Below are 11,646 nucleotides of genomic sequence, written 5' to 3'. Positions count from 1 at the left end.
ACGTTTATAGTTACTATTGATATATGGTTTGTACTTGCAGCCATGTTTGATTATTTATCTTTTTTTTAATTTTAGTTTGTTTCTCCATGATTAGCTTTCCCCCCCACCCTCTGTCTTTACAGAGGGACTTCCCACTGATGGTTTTGGTTATTGTTTTTCATTTCTTCCTCGTGTAGTGTTTTGCTCAAGATGCTTTGCAATGCTGGTTTTCTGGCTGCAAATTCTTTTAGCTTTTGTTTATCATGAAAGATTTTTATTTCGTTGTCATACCTGAAGCTTAATTTTGCTGGATATAGAATTCTTCATTGGCATCCATTCTCTTTCCGTGTTTGAAATACGTTGTTCCAGGATCTTCTCGCTTTCAGTGTCTATGATGAAAAATCCGTTGTTAACCCTATTGGTTTACCCCTGAATGTAATATGCTTCCTTTCTCTTGTAGCTTTTAATATTTTCTCTTTGTTCTGTATATTGGATATCTTCATAACAATGTGTCTTGGCGTTGGTCTACTGTGATTTTGTATGCTCGGTGTCCTGTATGCATCTACAATTTGTATATCCATTTTCTTTTTTATTTCTGGAAAGTTTTCTGTAATTATTTCATTCAGTAGGTTACTCATTCCCTTGGTTTGAATCTCTATACCTTCCTCTATCCCGATGACTCTTAAATTTGTTTTTTTTTTATGTTATCCCATATCTCTTGATGTTTTACTCGTGATTTTTTTACCAGCCTTTCTGAGTTGGCTAGACTCTTTTCAAGATGATATATTTTGTCTTCGTTATCTGACGTTCTGGCTTCTACTTGCTCCAATCTGTTGTTGATACTCTCATTTGAGTTTTTAATTTGGTTTATAATTTCCTTCATTTCTAGAATTAATGTTTGATTTTTTTATAATCTCTATAGCCTGATAAAGATGCTTAACTTCTTCTTTTATCTGTTTATGTAATTCATTTTCAATGTGCTCTTTCACTGTTTGAATTTGCTGTCTCGTATCCTCTTTAAGGTTCCATTCCATCTGTCTAAGGTATTCCTTGAGTTCTTTATATGACCATTTTTCAGATGACTCTAGGTCCTCCTGAAAATTTAGGCTGTCCTGCATTGTTTGTACTCTTTTTCTTCCTTGCTTTTTCATGCTGTACATGTTACTTCTTGTTCTGTTTGACTGCTGAGTTACTGTTTACTCCTATAAATTTATTTGATGCTTGGGAGAAAAGGTATTAGAAGGGAAGGGAAGAAGTCACTAAAGAGAATGAGAGTAAGCAGGTAGAATTCAAGGAAGGGGGAATAAGAAAATTGAAAAGAAATGAAAAGACAAAAGAAAAAATAGAAAATAAAGAAGAAAAAAATTTTTAAATAATAATAGTAATAAAAAATTAAAATTAAAATAAAAAAAATTAAATTAAATTAAAAAATTTTTTTAAAAATTTTTTAAAAATTTAAAAAAATTAATAAATGCAGTCTTAGAGTTTGATTAACTTCTCTTCCAGTAGGTGGAGCTGTGCCCACTGGGTCAAGCTTCTCCTCTCAATAGGTGGGAACCAATCACTGTGCAGCAGCTCTTCCTCCCAGACTGGGCGGGTCTCCAATCCTGAGTGTCTAGGGCCTTCTCTTGTGTGTAGTCACTTCCCCACTTTTTCTCAAGCCAGGACCCGCTCACAAGTGACGTTCACCACAATACTGGCTACACGCCAGGTCTGCTGCTCCTTGGAGCCTATTTTCATGAATGCCTGGGCACACTCTCCCTGTTTGCCATTCCCTCAGACCCTAAGTTTGTGGAGTTTGGGGTGGAGAATCCCCAGCGAATTTGCTTGCCCTCCGGTAGCCACACCCCTGGTAGCTGGTGCAGGAGACCTCAGTTGTCAGCACTGGTGGGAGCAGTAGCTGGGAGTTCCATGCCTCGAGTCTGGCTATTGCGTTCATGGGAGAGTTGGGAGGGGCCCTTAAGGTTTCTCTGCTGCGTGGAGATGGCTAGGGGATTACACACCTGTAGCCACAGGTTTCAATGAAGTTATCTCCTCCACCACGTTCTGGTGAAGTCAGTTCTCTGCCATGGTGGTATCCCATGCAAATGGTGACATTTCGTTCCCTCTGCCTGGTGACCACTGCAATGGGTAGGTCCTGACTGTCTCTCCCAAGCCCCAATTCAATCCTGTGGCAACTGCCTATGAAGGCTCAGTTGGCATTTACCTCCGTAAGTTCATGAGGGCCCACCAGTTGTTTCCGCGGGATCATTAGTGCTGAGTCACAGCAGTTTGTCTGAGAGAAGCAGGCGAACAGGAGGGAGCTTGAATTCAGCCGATCTGGGCTCGGTGTGTGTTCTGAGAGGCCCACACTGCTCGCCCCAGTTCCACGTCAGCTCAGCATTGCCTAGTGATCCTGAGCAAACACCATTTAGACAGATTACGACTCCCTATGCCCACACAGCTGAAGAGGTCAGAGACTTGATCTCTTCGTGCCCGCCGCCATGTTGCCGTTTCTTCTCTCCCTAGTTTCTTGTGTAAACCTCACCACCACATTAGGTGGCCAGAAGCGGGAGCTAGGAGAAGCCGTTTCAGAGCTGTGTGAAAGGTAATGAGAATCTTTTCTCTTTAATGTAAAACTCACTCGCAATTTCTTATGAACCTAACCTTCTTTCATGAAGTTCGCACTGGTCGTGAGGCAGAGACAATGAGACATATAAAGATAAAATCTTGTCTTCACCAGGATGCCCAGAAATTGGTTTTATTTGGCTAATGCAAATATCTTTCAATAGAACTTTTGATTTCTGAATGAACCCATTCAATTTTATAATGTACAGATCATAAGGTTTTCTTTACAGAATATTCTCTTCTTAAAGCCTCACATAGAAAATGTCTCACAGGACATAGGAGGGGAATGACTCAAAGGATGAGAGAATGGCTATAACCATTCTCAAATGTGCCCATGTAGCCTAAAGTTTGAAGGCATCTAATTGTAGTCTAAAAGAATTATGAATCTATTTTATCTATTATTAATAAATATCACCACTTTACCACTTGAACCAAATCACAGAAAACTGGAAACAGATGATCATTTGCTTTGATACCTTTACTTCCATTTCATTACCCAGAGATGATCAACTCTATATTTCAAGTGATGCAGATTTATTATAGAATGCCTAAGATCCTGAGGATTTATTTTGGCTCAGCCCATGGTATTGCTTCATTATTTTATTATTTTGTAAGTAATAAAATGTAACTTCATGTTGGATGATATATTTAAGCCATGAAAATATCATCCAACATTGTTCTTCCCAAAACATTAGCCCAAATTCTGCGCATGCTCACTTACTGTTTAGGAATTTTACTAATTGTTTGAAGGTTCTAGAGGACCTGTTAGACTCCTAATGGACAAACAATCCAACATACTCCAGAGAACGTATGAGTGCCATAAGAAGAAAATAAGGTCAGCCTACAGCAATGGGCAGCTGCCTGCCCTCGGCTGGGAGGAGCCCTGGACATGGCACCAGGGCTGATGGGCAGCAGAAGCCTCCACAGCCCTGCAGGGAGCCTGGAGCACAGCTCTGCAGAACCATGCTCAGCCCTGGACAGAGGCACATGAGTTCCCATCACAGGCTCGTGACAGTCCCAGGTGCATGCCTGTCATGCCAGCCACCAGGGAGGCTGAGGCAAGATGAACCTTCGAGGTCAGCCCTGGCAACTTGACCCCGTGGCAGAAAGGAAGAAGTTTACAGGGGTCTCTGAGGGTGGAGCTCAGGCAGGTCGCTTGCCTCACAGGCTCAGGGCCCTGGGTTCAATCCCCAGAACCACATACACCAAAAAGTGACCTTGGAACATGGTTTAAAATGATGGGTCAGGTACACAGAAGGAAACAGGAGAGGGTTTTTAAAGCGAGGACTTAAACCCCAGAATCCACAGGTGCCACAGGAAAACAAAAGGACACAGAGTCAGTGACACCTGACACTTGGGCGGGTCTCCCTTCTAAACCGCCTCCTGCCCCCAGGTCACCTGGGCTCCCCTTCCCTCTCCAGGAGCCTGCGGGTCAGGCCACCTCTTCTCCTCTGAGGTCCACGGCGCAGGCCACACGGCTGAGGCCACCGCGTCCTGAACAGGACCCTGCAGATCAAACTCCACCCGCTGTGACCAGCAGCTCCGCCGAGGAGGGCCCTCAGGTGAGAACCGGGAGCACGCAGTCTGCAGTGGGCGCTGTGGGGACCGCCCCGGCGGCTCCAGGGGACAGGCAGCCGGGGACCGAGGCTCCAGGGCGGCGGCAGAGTCCTCCCAGGTCCCCCCTTGTGTGGGCGCCTAGACCCGGGCCACTCCCGGCAGCTCACCTTCTCCTGTCATGGACCCCGGGATTCGGACCCTCCATCTGGGACCCACCACCCTGGAACCACAGCCCTGCAGTGGGCGCTACTTCCAGGCTCCTCCACTTTCCAGAACTTTCCCACCTCTGCAATCCTTTTAGCCATTTTGGTCCTTTGTCCCCAAGCCCAGGGCTGTCCGTTGCCCTCTCCTGTCTGCACTTCTGGGACTGTGCCTTCACTGGTGCCAAATGGTGGGGAACAGAAGAGGATGAGGTGCAGTGGGGTTGCTACCCTCCTGGAGTCTCATATCCACTAACTGGAGAAGTTTCATCCCTCAGGGCTTCAGTTCTTGTGGTTCCTGTTGTGGTTTCTGCCCCAAATGCCACAGGATTGCCTGGGGGCTGGGGTCGGAGATAACAGAAGAGCAAGGATGTGGGGGTCTGCAGCGTCAGGAGACACCTTCCCAGCCCTTGAGCTGGAATTTGAGGGCCCTCTCTGTGTGAGCTGAGGCCCATTTTGGGTTTGAAGCTGCCCTGCGCTCAGGCCAAGCCACACAGGCGGAAACTTGCACTCTCACTGCTGGTTGGTGAGACCCCGAAGTCTGATTTTCTTTCCTACTCTGTCTGCTGCAATTAATTTCCAGAGTCCCCCAGTAAAAATATTTCACAAACTCCAGCACCAGATAGTCCCTTTGGCAAATATACCACATATTCAAGTGAAAAATATTGCATTATAGACAAATTCATTCAGAATTTTATACCAGACATGGTAGTGCACACGTGTAATCTCAGCAATTTGGGAGGCTGAGGCAGGAGGATTGCAAGTTAGAGGCCAGCCTCAGCAACTTTACAAAGCCCTAAGCAATCTAGTGAGATCCTGACTCAAACTAAAAAAAAATAAATAAAAAGAGCTGAGGTTGTGACTCAGTGGTTAAATGTCCCTGGGTTCAATCCCAGGATATATAAAAAAAATTCTCCAACGAAATTCACATTATAAATCCATCACATTCAAAAGTAAAGATGCACATAACCTAAACAAAATATTAGCAAACTAAACCCCAATCAGAAAAGAAAATCACATAAAGAACAACTTGTATTTCAATAAAATTCAATTTCTATTCATGATAAAAAATTCTTAACCAATTGAAATAGAAAACTTCTTCCTTCTGAAGTTAAAAAAAAATACTACTAATAAAGAGCTGAGTTTAGTAATTTGCCAAGCAAAGGAATACAAGGTAAAGTGAAGAATGTTCCTAGGCAGGGAGAGGACAGAAAGTCTGAAAATTTCATTGCTGTTACACATTGACAGGAGGAAGACGTGTTATGATGGTGTTCCAATTACACCTTGAAAACTAACACTCTGGAGAGGACAGAGTAAGTGCATGCATTTATATACCACTGGTTTAGAGGATTTCTTTTATGCAGTCAACAGTAGGCCCAGTAAGTGTTTGGCTCACTGGAACCACTCCAAGTTCAAGGCTTTTAAACTGCTGCAGCTGGTAAGAAACACTGTGGTAAACCAGTGTGCAAATGTGGTATCCCCTGAACAATTCTGTAAATGCATTTTTCTTCTACATTTTAAGGTAGTTTATTGTGAAACACTGAAAGCTTTCTTTGCCTTTGAAATCTGCAGCAAGACAAGAAAGCCCCCATTACCAATTCTAATGGGTATTGTACTTATGAGTTCCTCATAAGTAAAGCAGGAAAAAATAGGGAAATGTCAAAATGTTTGAAAGGGAAAAATATTATTTACAAATATTGGATTGGCATGCAAATATTCTACAGGGAAAAAATATCAGAATTACTGAGTATTGAGCAAGTTTACCAGATGAAAACTCAATATAAAAAGAAAGGTATTACTAAATACCTATGAAAATGCTTAAAACTAAATTAAATTTCAATATTATCCAAAAATTAAATATAAAATTAATTCTAAGGCCTCTATATTTAAGTCATAAAGAAACTAGTGGAAGATTTTTTTAAAACAACATAGATAACTAAAGAGATTAAACCATACTCATGAATTAAAGAATGATATTATAAAAATATCAAGTTTTTCTGAATTGGTATGCGGATCAATGCATACTTTATCAGAACCATACTTTATCCTTTGAGCCATGGAGATCCACAAGGACAAGAACTGAGTGGAGGAAAAACACCTAGTTAATCAAGCCCCCAGACACTTCTGCCTCAATTATTTATAGGCTTTTACAGAAACAGTGTAGATGCAAATGTGAATACTTACATCTGCAAATTTCATATTTGTGCTTAGTCCAAGTCTGTTGACCCTCATTTGGATCTCTCCATATATGATGTGATACAAATAAGCAGAATAATGAACATACCCTAGGCAAGTGTTGAAGAATAGTGAGAAACCTGGCCATTGTAGAACCTGCTGGAAGGAATTTAGGGAAGCTTCTTAATTTTCATGTCTCATCAGAAAACTGGGGAACAATAAGACTAGCTCCCTCCCAGTGGTTGTTTTAAGGATTACATGAGTTGATACACATAAAACATTTAGGGATAGGAAATATAAAAAATATATAAACATAAAAAAATCTTGTATATCATAAGGGAGAAGGCAAAACCAATTAAAAATGACTTCTGAGGTGGGTCAGCAAGCAACAATGGTCCCAGCTACTTTGGAGGCTGAGACAGGAGGATCACTCAAGGAAGGAGTTGAGGTGTGATTATGGGCAATATAATGAGACCCTTCCTCAAAAATAATAGAAAAAAAATAAAACTCTCCAAAACAGACCAAAAAATACTAAAACTATAAGGAGAGTTTAAAATTTCAAATGTCTTGGTCAGTTAATTAAACCAGCTGAAATCTATAAGATTGGTGAAATGTGGAAGTGAACAGCTCATTCTTTGCAAAGTGTGAATCTAATGAGTACTAAAAACTTCTGAGACATTTGGTATTGAGTTTCTTTCATGAAAACTCATCTTACTCAAGAAGTAAGGAACAATAAAGAAATAGTGCCTTTAATGGGACAGCGGTAGTCAAAAAGCTTTAAGACAATATAAAAATGAAACCAAAATGGGACAATTATGCTTTTGTGAATCTCAGTCCATGTCCTAAAGCAGGTGGACCGGCTGAAGCTCCATTATTCCCCCTCATTTCTCAATGGATCAGCGTGATCTAATTAGTGTCATTGTGTTGCTCTTGCTTTACCTCCTCTACCAGTTGATCTCACCTCCAGAATTAGTTCTTAAACTGGGGAGCGGAGTTAACCCTCTCATCTGTGCATTACAGTTCAGTTGATTTGTTGGAACCTTGTCAGCCTGCTGCAACCCTGGCGTGTCAAAAAGTAGACACCAGAGTGCTCATGGAACCAGGGAGATGCAATGACACATGGTTGAGCTGGTGGCTATGAGAACTACTGTGGTAGTTATTTTGACCATCAATCATGTGGTTATCATTTATTGTGATAATTAAGTGTGGTTAAGAAGGGAGAACTAATCTGCATGAACCCAACCATGATGGTCAATTAAAGGTCATGGCCACCATGGCTTGGCCAGAGAGGGGCCACTGTCCTGAAAATGGAACCCAGTGAAAGGTTTAAGTTTTTTGGAGCAAACACCACTTTCAAAGGCATTATTTCATCTGAACTACAAGATGACCTATGAGGCCAGGCAACGGCTATTATTTCTAATACCAAGAAATGAAAAGGAATGAAGGACTGGAGAACTGGATTTCCTGTGTCACTTGTCAGAGTTCACATCATTATTAGATGTCAGAGGGGCTGCCCAGGTGTTCTGATTCCAAGCCCACGCTGCACTCATATGGCAAGTCCTGCCACAGAGAAGCTTCCAGAATCTCCCATGCAAATCTTCACACCCAGGCACACCCACTGTCCTCAAAGCTGAAGGAAAAGTAAGTACCAAACATTAGTTCTGAGATATTTGTTGACATAGAGTTCATCTGAGATTTTGAAAATAGACCTTCTCTTTAGAGTACTGTTGGAAGCTCTGGAAACAGGACTTCAGTGTTTGCCTTGAAATTTATTTTTTATTCTTTTTTTACAGCATCCTCATCAGTAGGCTTTCCATTCTTCTTTGAGCCATGGAGATCCACAAGGACAAGAAGTGAGTGGAGGAAAAACACCTAGTTAATCAAGCCCCCAGACACTTCTGTCTCAATTATTTATAGGCTTTTACAGAAACAGTGTAGATGCAAATGTGAATACTTACATCTGCAAATTTCTTATTTGTGCTTAGTCCAAGTCTGTTGAACCCACATCTGGATCTCTCCGTATATGATGTGATAGGGTAGTGAATTAAGTCCTTGTCTTTGAGTGTTTTAAGAGGAAGAAACTATATTCCATATTCATAGATCCTGCTGAGGCTCTGGCACACAGATGTTCCTTGAATGTTATTTGAAAGAATAAGTAACAAGAAAGAGATGAACTAAAATTTGAGGGGGGAGGTATCTTTCTGAGAAGAGATGGTAGTTGCTCACCAGGTCTTCCCTGGGGCATCTGCTAATTCTTCAGAGAAAAGGGTAACACTTTAACCCTGCTGGGAAATTGAAAATGGACATCACATGAGGTTGGTGTAGGACTTTGGAAATCTGAGGGGCTTCAAATATTAGTGTTCCCCAAGGAATATTTGTTGAGTTCTGTGGCTGGACTGGAAGTAGGGAGCTCATCAGAAGCTCATTCAAAGGGAAATGAAATCTTTGGTATCCTCTTTGGGCTTAGAAAAGAAAAGGGGTCTGTCCCTGACACCTGGGGAATTTCTCACTCTAGACTTTAGCCAAGTTTCTCTAAGGAAATTTAAATAAAATTATAGAGATGAATGGATCAATAGATAACAATAGGTTTGTTTATCACAGTATTTTTCCGATACAGGAAACTTGGATAATATCTTAATGTCCAACAGTAAGGAATTGGTTTCATTATAACATATCTATAAAATTTTGCAGCTATTACAAATAATGTAGACTATGTTAAATGTTGTTAAATGTAAAGAAATATTAAAGAACCTTGTGAAATTAATGATCTGGTTTTAGATAATGAAGTCTTTGTCCTTTAACAGAAACTATTAGCTAAATATTCAATTCTAAAAAACAAAATAAACAGCCTAAACACATTGTATTAAAGATATTTAAGAGAGAAAAAAATATAAATAAAAAAAGAGAAGTAGAAGTCTAAGAGCTAGTACTTTTAAAGGTATACCAACAAATACATTTTTCATATAAAATATACTCAGGAAGAAAAGGACATAAAATCCAGAAAAATGGGCATGAAGTAGATCTTTAAAAAGAAAAAAATATGATAATCTGTGCAATGTTATGTTATTTTAAAAATCATCATGTAAATGATATGTAAAATATTTATCTAGAATTAACACATGGAGAAAGAAAAACTTTTATAGAAAAAGAAAACAAAATTTTTGTGAAAACTTTATTTCATTTATATACTTATATAATTTTCAGAAGCAGTTTTTGAGAGTTTCTTACTCATTTTGGTTTTCTTTCTTTCTTTTGTTTGGTTTTGAAAACTATATGTTTTTTTATTTCCATTAGAAAAATATTATCTATATAACATGTTAATCCATGTTCTTCTCTTTTACTTCTATCATTCAAAATTGAATATTTATTTTATCCAATTAAATGCATAACCACATATCTAATATTAGAACTAAATATTTCACATCTTTAAATTAATAGGATTAATAGAATTAGGTTTGATCTTTATTTTGTTTTTCGGGAATAATATCTCATTTTCCCCATGTGTTATTATCCCTCTTTTTTAAATTTATTTGAGCAACTATATAATGAGTGCCTCTTCTCTCACATTCAGTACATAACTATAATTCATAGTATCAGTAACATTATTTAGTAGTCATTCATGTCAAATATCTCTATGATATGGTATTTCCATGATAACTTCAGATATTTTAGTTACAGGTATACTTTTCCAACATCAGTTGTAAAACAAGATGTTATTTAAAGACATGATGAGAACAACACTGTGCCTACTTATATTTGCACTGCTGTGAGGTCTTTGGATAGATACTGCTTCAACCTCAGTGTGCACTCCTTTGGGTAAAGCAGCAGCCTGGTAAGTAGCTCTAGTAGGAAAATTACTTTTGAAACACTGTTTGTAGATTTCATTGACAGTTTCAAAGTCATTTACGGCAGCCAGAAAAACAGTTGCTTTTTCCACATTAGTGAAATCACAGCCTGTGGCATTCAGTTTTTCACCCATGTTCATAAGAGCTGCTTTAGTTTCTGCCCCTCCTGGAACAGGGTTTATGCCTGTCTGCCAGAGATGTAAACAATCCTGTCAAATAACACTTGATTGTAGAGACCAATGGCCCCTGAGGCTTTTGTTGTGTTGATCATGTTTTTAATCAGGGACATGACTAGTTATTCTTTTGTGTGCCCCTTTACCTGCTACCTAAGAAACCTCTCACTTTGGTTTCTTAGGCAATATTTTTTTACATTGTCTAGAAATTATTTATTTTTACACTATAAAAAGTTTTACACCAAAGAATAAAAACACTTTTCTCAATAAATGCTATTATTAGAATAGCCATATTAGACAAAGCATGTGCACAAAATCACTCTGTGGTTTAATTAAGGGGGACTTTGAAAAGAAAAGATTGGCCTGGATTCTCTGCATGATCCCAGTGTAATTCCAAGGGCCCCTTTAAAGCAAAGAGGGAGCAGAGAAACCATGGTGGAAGCAGAGTTGGAGTGATTCATTCTGAAGATGGGGGGAAGGGACTCCAACAAGATATAGAATAGGGTGTCGAGATGGGCAAAAGATTCGACTTACGAGGAGGAGAAATAAAGAATGTCCACGCACTTCTGCCTTTTTCAATGCTTTATTCACTCAAAATCTCTCAATACAATTTTACTCTATAGGTTCTTAATCGAGAAAATAACAATCCTTAATGCTAGGCACTGCAATAGACATAATCAACTCACGGCAAACAATTTTAGATTAGTTCCAAGCATTGCAAACACACTTAATCATGACAGACTCATGACAGACATTCCCTCTGCAGGCTAAGCTCAAGTGTCACGTCAAGAGTCTCAAGGCTTAGGCTGTAAGTCCATCAGCGATCAGGTCAGGAGCCAAGGCAGGCTTCTCCTGGAGTGGAGCTGGTGGCTGGTTGAGGAGAGAGTCATAAGGAGAAGTCATGGCTCTTACCAGGGTCAAGATATGGCTGCAGAGTTTGAGAGTGGTGAAGAAGATGTAGAGGATAAGGCAAAGGATGAGAAGAGTTGGGGTGTCAGTCCAGGTCCTCATCAGTCTCTCTAGCATGAGGGCATCAGTGTCTGTTTATTTGCTCCATCCTTTATACTAAATTTGGGGGTTTCTGACCACCCTTTCAATCCCTAACATCTA

The 11,646-nt window shown here is 39.9% G+C and overlaps 1 pseudogene; it reads right to left on the bottom strand.

Moving 5' to 3' along the window:
• Positions 1-10,212: 10,212 nt before the first annotated feature.
• On the bottom strand, positions 10,213-10,652 carry LOC144368938 (2-iminobutanoate/2-iminopropanoate deaminase pseudogene; annotated as a pseudogene).
• Between the last annotated feature and the right edge of the window lie 994 nt (positions 10,653-11,646).

The sequence above is a fragment of the Ictidomys tridecemlineatus genome, chromosome 12 (assembly GCF_052094955.1).
Source record: "Ictidomys tridecemlineatus isolate mIctTri1 chromosome 12, mIctTri1.hap1, whole genome shotgun sequence".
NCBI classification, from domain to species: Eukaryota; Metazoa; Chordata; class Mammalia; order Rodentia; family Sciuridae; genus Ictidomys; species Ictidomys tridecemlineatus.
Note: the sequence above shows the minus strand (reverse complement) of the source record. Positions and strands in the feature narration are given on the sequence as shown.